This window comes from Protopterus annectens, chromosome 3.part0, assembly GCF_019279795.1.
Source record: "Protopterus annectens isolate FY-2018-M chromosome 3.part0, PAN1.0, whole genome shotgun sequence".
Classification (NCBI taxonomy): Eukaryota; Metazoa; Chordata; order Ceratodontiformes; family Protopteridae; genus Protopterus; species Protopterus annectens.
This window is the reverse complement of record NC_056731.1, coordinates 1839622072-1839634876: the sequence shown is the minus strand read 5'-3', so window position 1 is coordinate 1839634876 and position 12805 is coordinate 1839622072. Positions and strand designations below refer to the sequence as shown.

At 42.1% G+C, this 12805-nt stretch overlaps 1 protein-coding gene across 5 annotated transcripts in view; it reads left to right on the top strand.

Moving 5' to 3' along the window:
* Window positions 1-12805, top strand: part of GUK1 (guanylate kinase 1) — a 1109311-nt gene that overhangs the window by 872841 nt on the left and 223665 nt on the right. The gene's annotated exons all lie outside the window — the stretch shown is intronic.

The following is a 12805-nucleotide window of genomic DNA, read 5'->3' as shown; positions in this document are numbered from 1 at the left end:
ACTGTTCTGTTGGGGCTGGCCCTGGCTGCTGTTAAACTCAAACACTAGATAAGACCAGAGTTTAACAGTACTGAGAAGCACTTAGCAAAACATTGTCGAGCACCTTTATTATATCAGGAAGGTATTCAGTGAAGTTGTCATTTTGCTGAATTCAGAAAGTAATTGTGGCACACCTTGTACTACAAGAGTTGTTATACACCTTTGAAAGGTGCTATAATTTGGTCTTGCACTACTGCACTATGAAACTCACTTTTCTTTCTATCAGTTTTGGAGTATAAGCAGTGAGCTGCATGTGCTACAAATATATTTTTACAATATCAGTTGATTTACTGGAGGACTTTCTGTGATAGATTAGGAATGCCCCACCATCTCACTGCACAAGTGAATTTTCTGCTAAATGTCATTGTTAGAATGCCTTGTAAGTTGGGCAGTTATACATTTTGCATCACTTGTTTAGTAATATGGTGTCAAATCTGTGTTGCTATTTCGTAATTTGTAGTAGTGAGCTTACTGGCAACTTGGTGGTGAATTGGCAGTCTCTGTGGAAAGAGTGGGCATTCTTTATCAGATCATTGTTACAGTAATCCTTACAGACACGATATATCATGTGAAGGATGCCCTACCTCAGGCTAGTCTACAAAGTACAGGCACCCTCCTTATGCACCATCCATCTTTGACATGAACAAGGTGGTCATAACAGTGCAAGAGAGACTTACGGACTTGCCAGAAGTCAGGAATCTCTTGCCAATAGTCCATGTATGCAGACAGTTGTCAGTGTTGCCTTTAGTTAACCATATGGTCAAGTTTAGCTCAACGCTTTCAGACAGTTAAGTACTGTGTCGGGGACCTTTCCTACTTCTTTACAGTTTTTTTGTGTGAGACTTTGTCAGAAAAGGAAAGTGTGACAGTGATCATCAAATAGGAAACAAGGGCTGCTACTCCAGTTTGTTTTTCATAGGAGGTGAACACAACTTTAACTTTTATGGTACTTTTGTTCACCCCCTAGGACTGATGGGATGAGCTCCCTACACACTTTCTTAGAGAACAAATGTCTTTGGGACTTAGTTTGTGGGGTCATGACATCATTCTCCTCTTCTGCAGATCCTTGTTTATTATGTAACAAAGTAGTAGAACATCTCCAAATATGTGATTGAAAGATAGAGGATGCTGAGGAGCATTAACAGCCTTTGGACTTGTCCATCTGTTTCCCCTAGTCCCTTTAATATGTCCCCTTAGGAGACCACTATGGGTCAGGATGCATGCGTGTCTGAAAAGACTGAATGTTCATCTGAGACAGCCAGGTAAGGAGAATCTAGGATATCCAACGGTGTGGGATGTATCCACTAGTATTTAGAGAGGACGTCTATAGTTCATTTATGGAGGTCAGGCGTGTGGCTTCTACTCCTAGGAAATGTACTTAAAAAAATAACATGCTTCTCCACCCTTCCAGTCAGAAAAACAGTAAAGAAGACTGGTTCAATTTTACACAAGGTCTATTTAATGCTATCTAGGCCTTTTAGTTTTTTTTTGGCAGCAACTTCTTCCCCACTTCTGGCCCTACAAAAAGGAAAAGAGTTCTGTCTTCAGAAGAAAGAGAAATTTTCAGGTACTGACCGAGAAGAGCTAAATTACTGCATGTGAATTTGAAGAAGGAGACAGTTTATTCTCTTAGATTCCCCTGTTGGGGAAATGTCCTTTGGTGATAATATTGCTAAAATGAAAGACTTTTTTAAAGTGGGCATGTAAAGAAGTTTTTAACTCTCCGTAACGGTACTATGAGCTTTTGAATATGGATAACTCTAAGTCTTTTGCTATACCTCCATTTCTGAGAACTCTAGAAGATGCCATTTCTGCTTCTCCGGAATCCTTAACCATGCCCCCTAAGGAGCTACTCAAGTTTTACAGGGTTCCCAATACGCGCAAGTACAGATATAAAAATCCCTCTGCTTGCCTTCTGTCATTTTTTGGACGCTGACGTTCACACTAGACCCTTTCCCTCTTCTAATTCAGTTCCCAACAGTAAGTACATCAGAGTTCTACATAAGTAGAGCAAAAAGATGCATACGTCTGTCGTCATAGTTTTTAGAGCAGTTATTAATTTGCCAAACCCACAAGTTTGAGTTCCTTTTATCTAGTTGATAGTTGATCAGTGTGGACAAACCTTGGCAAATCTCTTTAACTCTGACCTAATGTTATGGACATGCTTAATTTCCTTCTCTCTCAAATATGTAAGAACAACATCAAACATGGCTGTAGATGTTGTTTTACAGCAGCTGCAACTGACACAGTTATGAGAAGGTGTCCTTGGATAAGATTACAATCCTTCTCTCAGGATGTTAAAGCTCAATTATTAAATGTCCATTTTGAAAAGACTTGCTATCTGATAACACTACTGGAAAACTCATGCAGGGAGTTAAATCAGCTTTTTTATCTCAAGATCCTAAATTTCAAAATAAATGTCCTTCCAGTCCATGCCTCTTTCTTCACAAACCTTTCAAATCTGAACTGCAGAAGTCTTGAAAAGAAGAGCTTACAAGAAAGTGGCAAGGAGATTCTGAATTAAAAACTAATTGGTCCCATTACTCCAGCACTTAAAAAAAAAAACCTTCTGACTATCCTTTCAACATACTTCCTCTCTCCACTCTCCACCCCGGCCTTCCCTAGAAATTTGCAGGTAACCTTTCTGTTAGCTTTCCTGCATAGCAGACTATAACCACAGACTCTTACTTCATTGAGCTTCCATATTCATTCCAGCACGGTTCTACAGCATGCCAAATATCAACTTCCTCTTATGCCTCCAATCATTACCAACTTACTGCTTCATGAGGTCTTAGAGCCAGTATCCTCAAATCAGTGGGGGCATGGATTTTTCAGAATACTTTTTCTGGCTCCAGGAAAGAAGAAAGGTGACTTGGGGGCACATTCTAAATTCATCTAGTCTGAACACTGTTTTGCACATTCCAAATTTCAGAATGTTGATGCTTCATACTGTCATCCCTCTTCTTCCTCAAACCTTTCTGGTCAGTCTAGACCTAAAATATGCTTGCTTGTATATTCTCGTTTACAAAAAGAGTAGAACTGATTTTTAAAGATTATTTGTTTTGGGATTAGCTTGCATATTCTCATTTGCAAGAAACCTAGATCTGTTTTTAAGATTATTTGTCTTGGGAATGCATGATCAATTTATTTCTTTGCCCTTTAGGCTTTCTCCAGCTTTGAGTCTTTACCAAATGCCATGCTGTCATAATAGCCTATTGCAGGCTTTAAAGCATGTATCATGTATATTTATCTCGACAATTTCCTGATCTCGCCTCAAGACAGTCATGAGACTCGTAGCTTTACAGTTCATAATGAATCTTTTTTTAACCCTGTGTTTCACCCTAAACTTTAAAAAAGTTATCCTTGATTCCATTTCACAGATTGCCTGGAATATCTTCTAGACACCTACCTGATGGCTGTGTTTCTTCCCCCAGAAAAGAAGCAGACTTATCAGCACTTCTTCAATATTTTCTCAGCAGAAAATGTCCACCACAAGAGAATTTCTAGGTTTCATGCCCACTTCCATCCTTATGATTCTTTATAGCAGACTTTACATAAAAGGTCCAATGGTTTCTTAGACCTGTTTTCACTGAACACCACTTCTCTTGCCCTCTCTATTTTTCCTAGTTCCATTTCTCAGCTTTGTCGAGAACTCTCTTAATAGTCCAAACAAGTCTAATCTAACACAGGAGTCCCTTTTCACCCCCTCAGACAGTGGCTTCAGGCGCTTCAGACGTTGCTTGAGATGCTGTGTTTGTGAGGGGTGTCAGAGTGCAGGGAATTTGAGAACTAAAGCAGAGAAACACATCAACCTGAAAGAAATGATGGCTGTTATAAATGGCTTGAAAGCTTTGAATCAACTTTGGTCTGCAGGCAGTCTTGTAACAGTGACAGACAACGCCACTGCAATGTGGTACATAAAGAGTGGAACAGGTTTATACTCCCTTTGCAGGCTAACTTTGATTGCTTGGGAAGTAGAAATACATTATAACTTATCCATTCATGAAACTTACATCCCCTCAGAACAGGATACAGTAGCATAGACCATAGGATAGACCTTCACAAATGGATGCTAAACCAGATGAGCTTCATACAGATAGTCCACCGTTAAAAAATCCCTCAAATAGATCTAGTCTAAATGGGCAACTAAAGCAGGTCTTGCCTCTGGACATCTTGCAGAGGAAGGATGTTTATTTATACCCCCCCCCAATCTTTTTAAAGTTCTTCAAGTGATCCCGATAGACCTAACAACAATGTTATTGGTGACTCTTGTATTGGTAGTCAATGCTGGATGTTCATTATTCTCACTGCTACAGTAGTCCTTGGCTATTTGGGTTGTATCCTGCTCAGGATACAACAACCGTCCACTCTTCAAAAAGCTCTGATTCCCTCCCACACCTGCACTCTGACTGCTGATTTGATAGCCCCTTGGAATAGTCAGCAGTCAGAAAGCAGACAACTTAAATAGTTTCTTGCTGCATCGAGGGGAAAGCAGCTCTGTGGCTTCACAGCAGCAGGCTTCATTTCTGGCAGAAAAAGACCCATAGGGGAACCGTTCCACAATGTGGTACGTAAACAAATGGGGCAGCAAGTCTTACTGTCTTTGCAGACTGGCTATGATGACTTGGGAGTTACTCTACAGCATTGTATAACCCTCCAAGCATCTAACATACCATCACAGCACAATGAAGTGGCAGACAAGCTGAGGAGGACAAGGACAGACCTTCATTAATGCAAACTGAATGAGGCTGTCTTCCAGGACAGATAACTAAATAAATTCTGTACTTAGACTCCATGCAGGCAGTCCTGGAAAACAGATGCATTTCCCTCCCATGGTTGGGAATGTTTCTGTGTGCATTTCAACCCTTTCCACTGATATCCAGGGTCATTCTGAAGATTTAGAAAGACTTCTCAAAAATTACTGTGATTAGCTCCCTTCTGACCTAGGCAACCTTTGTTCTCCCTTCTTATTGAATTGGCCAGGAGCAATTATTACAGACGTTCTTACAGATTGGATCTACTCATGCAGGATGAGGAATTCGATGCACCCCAGTCTCAAACGACTTCAGCTGACTGCCTGAATGATTCAGTTCTAATACCTTTTAGGCATCTTTTTTTCATGAGGACGTGCAACAGGTGCTAAAGGAGGCAAGAAATCCTTTTACTAGGAAATCTTATGTTAACCAGTGGAGAAGATTTTCATATTGACGTGTAACCTATAGCTAGGGGCTATCCAGATTATTACCAATGGTTCTCAGACATTTGTGCGAGTTACTATCCTGAGGCCTGTTTACTGCTTTGGCACGGGGTATTTATCAACCATTTCAGCATATCAGCCCCTGAATCCTCCTCTTCATTTCTTTGCTAAAGCTATTTTACAAAAAGTTTTTTTTTTTCCTGTTGATTTGCAACGTCATACTTTTTTTTTTTTTTGCTCAGATAGTTATTTTTCCTACATTTGAACCAGCTATATTTGGCTAGTTTTGATTCTTTTTTTTTTTTGACATACTACATATTTTATTGCTTTGACATCTGCAAGAGAGTATCTGGGTTTCAGCTATTCGTGGTGGGTTTAACCCTTTTACTTTTCCATGCATGTATAGAGATATTTGTAGGAAAATATCTAGCATATATGCCCTTACTGCTTTCAGAGTATACATTGAATCTAATAATCCAACTCCATTTCTTTTAGAATTTGAAAAACAGGGACGACAATAAAACAATAGATTCCATATTCTCTGTTCATGCTTTTGCAACTCTGTTATTATCTTGTCAATACTAATTCCTTTAGAAAAGCTGTACAGCTTCCTGATATGGGACTGGAAAAGTAAATTCAGAAAGTTCCATTTGGTTATTCCTTACTATATATTTTCTTTTTATTCCCACCATGGTAAAACATTTCCAGGCAGGATTAAGGCACCTTCTAATAAAGGCATGTTTTCTTTGATAGCATATTGGAAAGGGATAGACTCTAGAAGCATTCTAGAGGCAACATGATCCTGTTTACATACTTTTACAAAGTGTTACACACTGGATTCCTTTTCCAGGTCCAAGATTGGCTTTGCTAGGACCATTCTCCAAGGTCTTCAGAACCCTTGTCCTTCCTTGTAGGTTGGAAAGCTTTAGTAATCAACTCAGATAGACAAAGGCTACTGCAGCAGTTTGGATGATGAACATAGTACAGTTGTGTAAGTTGTCATTACCTTAACAGGAGATGTTGGAATTCCTCACTCCTGCAGTAGCCGCACCCACCCTCCATCCCCCTTGCACTGTACATAGTTGGGATAAAAGGTTGTATGCTTATATCTTTTGGGATTTTTAGGACTAGTGAGTTTTCTTTTTTTGTTTGAGTAAGAAAGTCCTGAAGTTGGCTACAACTGTGACTACTGATTTCCCACAAGGGGCTAGACAATCAGCAGAGAAGAGTGTAGGTGTGGGATGGATGTAGACCTTTTTGAAGACTGTCCAGTTGTTGTATCTTGGGCAGCTTACAACCCAAACAGCCAAAGGCTACTGCAGCATTGACGAATTTGAACATTTAATATTATGGTAAGTGCATCTTATATAATTGTACTTTTTTTATCATGCAACTGGCCAGGGTCAATCAGTCACACAGAGCAAGGGAGTTCCAACTCATCCAAATTTCCAAAATCTGAGTATAATTGTGGGGATGATAGGTTTTTGATTCCTTTTAGACACCTTTTTCTGAGGATACATAACAGGTGCTAAAGAAGGCAAGAGAACCTCATACTGGAAAATCTTACTTATCCAAATATAAAAGATTTTCTCTTTAGGATAAGGACACATCCAAGTGAGGGCACCTCTGGCATTTAAAAAATTGCAATATTTAGCCAGCTGCGGTCTGGATATAGGTTTCTAATTTTCATTTTTTTTAATTACACCCCTGGCACTGAGTTTTAAATTTGAACTTGTCTTCTACCTATTGTCTCCTAAAGGACCAATATATTCCACTTTTCGAAGAAGTCCAGGATTGGCAGTAAGCATCATCATGCTGCAATTCCTGAAGGAATGTAGTATTTTAATGAAGTTTTTTTCCTCAGAAAAGAAAAGAAAAGAAAATGCCTAAAGGTGTAGTATTGCAGTGAATAAGCCCACATTCCTTCATACATAATCTTATATTGCAAGGTTTGTACATATTCTGTACAAGTGGATGGGTGTTTACTGCTTTACGGCCTGATTTCCACTCGGAGGTAGGCAATGGTTGATTTTTGCTTAGAACATCATTGTGTAACCCAGTTTATGTGTATGTTGTTTGAAGTTGATGCTTGGTTGATGCTCTGAAGTTTTCTTGCTTTCCATCTTGGAAGGTCATGTGGCACTCAGGCACACAACTGGTATGCAGTTATATAGCAGCTGCCTGCAGACTAGACAGCTCAGTTCTCATTTGTTTTAACTTTATGCAGGCTATGACAAAACTGTCCGTGAAAGGAATTTTCTTTGTTTATCTAGCTTCTATCACTGGCTTGACCTCCTCTGTCCTTCTCCAATGTTCATCGTGCATACAGCTGCAGTCATAACAGATGGGTTTTCCTACCGTCAGGCGGGTCCTCGGTCGGCCGAATTCCAAAGTCTAGGTCCGGCGTCGGATGTCGTCACGTCTTCCCTGACGTCAGTGCGACAGGGGTATAAAAGAACCAGCCGACGCCATTTTCTTCAGTCTTTCTTGCCGCGCGGTGCCCGAAGCAGAAGCAGTTTGCAAGTGCCGGTCGGCCAGCTCCTGAGATTACGAATATTTTTCAACCGAAGTCTTCTTGAAAGCTAAGTACCCCATTGGGGAAACTTTTCTTGCCTCAGACCGATGTCAGACAAAGTTAATAATTACATTTCATGTGGGAAGCAAATACCGCATAAGGATTTCCATTCCCTCTGCATTCCTTGCTTAGGCCCAGACCACGACGTCTCGGCCCGTCGTTTTTGTGCTACATTCAATAGACGCACTATTAAGTGTCGGGCGGAGTTCGCCCAACACTATTTTGGCAAAAAGTTTAACTACATTATGTCGTCAGATAAACCGACTCCAGTTTTGAGTAAAAGACGCAAAGATAAGGACCGACATACGAGGTCCGGCGACTTCTACCGATACCACGCTAAAGCAGACTACTGGTGCTCCGGTTCTCAGCGTGGCACCTACGCAGCCCCTGACTACCGATGACACTTCATTAGCGGTGTCTTCTGTGCCCGAGGTCGCAGGCTCTTCGGCCCACACTCCGACTACAGATACCGAAGCCACTCTTGGGGAAACTCAGAATTTAGACAGGCCTGCCACCTCTCAAGGTGTCTTCAGGCCTTCTTCTTCTTTTTCCATTAAGGCCTTCACTAAATCTAAAGCAGCCATGCATTCTAAAAGACAAGCTCCACAGGGCCCCTCTCAAGGCCCCATGCCTAAAAAGCAGATGCTCAAAATGGCTGAGGATTTGATTACTCTTATCAGGGGTTCCCAACCCCCCTTGAACAAAAGGCCCAGAGTGGAGGAAGAATACCCTTCCTTGGACCAGGCCTCCATTACTTCAGAACACTCCGAAGACCAGGAACATTCATACTCCCCTTTTGAAGATTCTGATGCAGAAGAGTCCATTCCCTCTGTCTCCCCCCCCCACCCCCTGAGGACTACTCTTTTGGGGAAACCTTGCATACTTTGAGGGAACACTTCCACTGGGAAGGCCAAGATTACTCTGACTCCAAGAAAAGGCTCAGGGATTTCCTCTTGCTCCCTCAGCACAGGCCTCTGGCTATCCCTCCTGTCTTAGACATACTAGATGATGTGTATTCAGAGGCCAGCCTTAACCCAGATTCTTTACCTGCAGCTCCAGTCAAGCCTGACAGGTATTACCGGGTTCCTGATTCACCCCAATTCCTATACAAAAGCCATGCGGCTGACCCAGAAACCATTTCACAGGGTCCCAAGGGAATTAAGGCCTCCACTGCCAAAAATCCATTACCTTCAGAGAGAGATTCCAGAGCTTTAGAAAGGTGGGGGAAAAAGGTATACACCTCGGCCACCTTAACCATGATGGCATTAAACTGTCAGTTCCATATGTTAAAGTATCAACAGTTTTTGTTATCTCAGTTGAAAAGCAAAATGTCACAACCTGAACAACCAGATTTGAAGGAGTTGCAGGATTTGCTGCATAGTGCAGAGCAAGTGGGTAAACATACCTTGCAATGTGGTTTTGATGCTTTAGAGGCCTCATGTAGAGCTGCTGTTACAGGATCAGCCATACATAGACATGCTTGGCTCAAAGAGCAAACCTTACCAGATCATGTCAAAGCTAAACTACTAGATGCACCTCTTCAAAAAGATGTATTGTTTGGTGTTAAAGCTGAGGAGGTATTAAAGAAAATGGAGGAAAAGGCAAAATCAGTGCAAACAGTGAAAGATTTCCTACAGGTACAACCTCCACGTTTCAGTAGAAATTGGCCTTCAAAAAATTGGTCCTTTCCAGCCACGGGCAGACCTCAAAGAGGTAGATACAGGTGACCGAGGGGTAGAGGGCAATCTCAAGGATCATTTAGAGGCAGACAATGGCAAGCACCTACACCAAGAGGTGGTGAGGATAGTTCACAGCCATTCAGAAAGTAGAACCAATGACTTTCCCCTTTGCATGCCAAGCAAGGCTCAATTGGCAGCACCTTTAGGCGGAAAACTGGCGTTATTTTCGAAAAATTGGCATATTGCCACAAAAGACAAATGGATCCTGGATATTATAGACAGAGGCTACAGATTCCACTTTTACACCCTTCCAAAAATGAGAGGCATGCCAAAACTGCCACACAATCAAAGGGCAGAGGCACAAAAACAGATTTCAGATCTCATGGACATGAAAGCTATTCAAGAGGTACCTGCACAAGAACAGGGTCAAGGTTTTTATTCCAGACTATTCCTGGTACCAAGGAAGGGCAAAGATTGGAGACCTATTTTGGACCTATCCATCCTAAACACATATTTACTCGTACCAAAATTCAAGATGCTCACATTACAGCAGCTTCTTCCCATTCTGGGCAAGGGGTCTTGGCTGGTAACATTGGACCTCAAGGAGGCATACCTGCATGTCCCAATCAGACAAGATTGCAGAAGATACCTCAGATTTCTTGCAGGTTCAACCCATTATCAATTCCCTGCATTGCCCTGTGGCTTATCTACTGTGCCCAGAGTGTTCACAAAATGCCTGGCATCAGTAATTGCATTCTGCAGACTTCAAGGGATACAAATATACCCATATTTGGACGACTGCCTGATCCAAGCGGACAGCAAACACATACTTCTGAAACACCTGGCATTTGTAATAATGTTGTTGAATTCTCTGGGATACACAGTCAACAAAAAGAAATCAAGACTAATACCCTCTCAAACAATAATTTTCTGGGAGCCAATTTGAATACAAACACCCAGATGGCCTACCTCACGCCAGAGAAACAAGGGCAACTAAGTCATTACTTCAGAAAACTGGCAACCTTCACCAGGCTGACTGCAAGGAAAATCCTGCAGGCTCTGGGATTCATGGCATCTTGCATCCTACTAATCCCATGTGCAAAGTTGCATATGAGGAAACTTCAACGGTACCTAAAAAACTTATGGTCTCAACACAGCCACAGTTTGGAAACAATTATACCACTGATTCCATGTCTACAAAATGAATTTCTGTGGTGGGCTCAAGCATGCCAAAGAAACATAGGTCTCCTATTCTGCAAGCTTCAAGCAAATCAAGTCATCACAATAGACGCCTCGGACTACGCCTGGGGGGCGCACATGACAGATCGGTGCATTCAGGGCAAATGGTCCCAAAAAGAAAAGCACCTACACATCAATCAAAAGGAAATGCTAGCAGTAATAAATGCTATTATGGCTTTCAAAGACCTACTGCATCCAGGCCAGATATTGATAAGGACAGACAACACCACAGTGATGTGGTACATAAACAAACAGGGAGGAACCCATTCATACCCCCTATGCAGGCTAGCCATGTCTCTTTGGAAAATGGCTCTGGAATTACAAATCCAACTTCAAGCACATTTCCTGCCAGGCAAGGAAAACACGCTGGCAGACAACCTAAGCAGAAATATGACAGATCCACATGAATGGAAGTTGCATCCTCAAGTTTTTACAAAGATAATTCAAGCATGGGGAAGGCCAGACATAGATCTCTTTGCCACCCACAGAAATTACCAATTGACAAAATTCTGCTCAAGGACCTTTCATCCACAGGCCTGGAAAGTGGACGCACTCTCTTTCAGTTGGACAACAATGACAGTTTATGCCTTTCCACCTCTTCCTCTGCTGCCCAAAGTTCTATTAAAAGCCAGAGCAGACAGACTAAAGATGATTCTCATTGCTCCAGACTGGCCAAGACAACACTGGTACCCACTCCTGAGGAGCCTGACGCATTCCCCACCATGGATCCTGCCTCTAATGCTTCTTCTACTGACTCAGCACAACTTCAAAACTCTTCACAGTCAGCTGAAAACACTCAATCTAGCCGCATGGAGGATTCCTTAAATTCACAACAGACCCTACTCTCCAAGGAGGTGCAGGATGTCATTTTGGAGGCCAGAAGGCCTTCTACTAGAAAAGCCTACTCCGCAAAATGAAAATGGTTTTGTGCCTGGAATCAGAAAAAGGGTCAGAATCCTGAAATACTGAATTTACCTCAAATATTACAGTACCTAGCTGAGATGCTAAACAGTGGACTTTCATTCTCCTCCATCAAAATCCATGCCTCAGCCATTTCTGCAGAATACAACACTGATCCTCCTTTATTCTCTCACCCTCTCTTAAGACAGTTCCTCAGAGGGCTAAGAATATAAAACCCCAAGGAAGCAACCAGTACCTGCTTGGGACCTCAATTTCATTCTAGAAAAACTGACCCTGCCTCATTTTGAGCCAGCTGCTTCAACAGAACTGCAATATTTGTCATGGAAAACAGCCTTCCTTCTGGCTATCACCTCAGCACGCAGGGTTTCGGAACTACAAGCCCTCATGGCTGTGCAGCCTTTCATCATTTTCCATCAGGACAGAGTTTCCTTATGAACCAACTCTTCTTTTATGCCAAAGGTAGTATCCAGGGTAGCCTTGAATCAGGCTATCCACTTACCTACCTTTTACCCTAATCCACAAAACAAAGGGGAGAGACTACTACATTCCTTGGACATTCACAGACAGCTCCGTTATTATTTGGACAGAACAAAGCCTTTCAGAAAATCAGAGCAACTCTTTGTGTCCTATGCTACAGGTGCTCAAGGGAAGCCTATTTTCAAACAGACAATCTCAAAATGGATAGCCCACTGCATTCGCTTTTTTTACTCTTTTCATGGTAAAACTGTACCTACAGGCACCAGATCTCACTCCACAAGGGCCACAGCTACCTTTGCAGCTTTCCTCAGCAGGGTTCCTACCAAAGATATTTTGGAAGCAGCCACTTGGAGTTCTGTACATACTTTCTCCAAGCACTATCACCTACCACTATACTCCAAATCTAGAGCGGGCTTTGCCACTGCAGTCTTGCAGGGCATCCTGGCTCCTCCTAGTTCCACTTAGTGCCTACCACCCTTTTTTAGCTTTGGGATTCTACCCATCTGTTATGACTGCAGCTGTATGCACGATGAACATAGTACAGTTTTGTACCTACCATAAATGTAGATGTTCGAGTGCTAATACAGCTGCAGTCCAGGTTTCCCTCCCTCCTTCCCCTCTTGGGACAGGCCTAATGGCTAACACTTCCTCATACAACATGATTGGGGTATTTTTTTA